The sequence below is a fragment of the Pseudophryne corroboree genome (genome assembly GCF_028390025.1).
Source record: "Pseudophryne corroboree isolate aPseCor3 chromosome 3 unlocalized genomic scaffold, aPseCor3.hap2 SUPER_3_unloc_63, whole genome shotgun sequence".
Classification (NCBI taxonomy): domain Eukaryota; kingdom Metazoa; phylum Chordata; class Amphibia; order Anura; family Myobatrachidae; genus Pseudophryne; species Pseudophryne corroboree.
Window position 1 is genome coordinate 686,316 of NW_026967556.1, and position 673 is coordinate 686,988.

Sequence of the window (673 nt, forward strand, 5' to 3'; positions counted from 1 at the left end):
ACCACCTTCCTGTAAGCTCCCTTGTCTCAGCCGCCAGCCTTTTTCTCTCCCCTTAGTCAGCCCACCAACAACAAACCCGCCACTACACGCGGCCAGCCACCTCTCTCAGCACACGGGACCTCTGGAAGCTTCTCCGTGATCTCCCCCGCTATCACATCACTAATATCTATAGTAATAATACAGGGACATGACTGGGGAGGTGAGGGGATCTGGAAGCATCACAGTGACATCACTTATATCTATAGTAATAATACAGGGACATGACTGGGGAGGTGAGGGGATCTGGAAGTGTCACAATAACGTCACTTATATCTATAGTAATAATACAGGGACATGACTGGGGAGATGAGGGGATCGGGAGTGTCACATTGACATCACTTATATCTATAGTAATAATACAGGGACATGACTGGGGTCTGAGGAGACTTGGGAGTACAGTAACACCGGGGGATGTGTCTGGGTGATGACTGGAGAGGTGACTGCTGGGAATGGGACATTATACAGTAACACCAGGGGACGTGTCTGGGTGATGACTGGAGAGGTGACTGCTGGGAATGGGGCATTATACAGTAACACCAGGGGATGTGTCTGGGTGATGACTGTATCACTGTGTGTGTCAGGTTCCTATAAGGTGTCAGGATGTCACTGTCTATGTCTCCATGCAGGAGGGGGG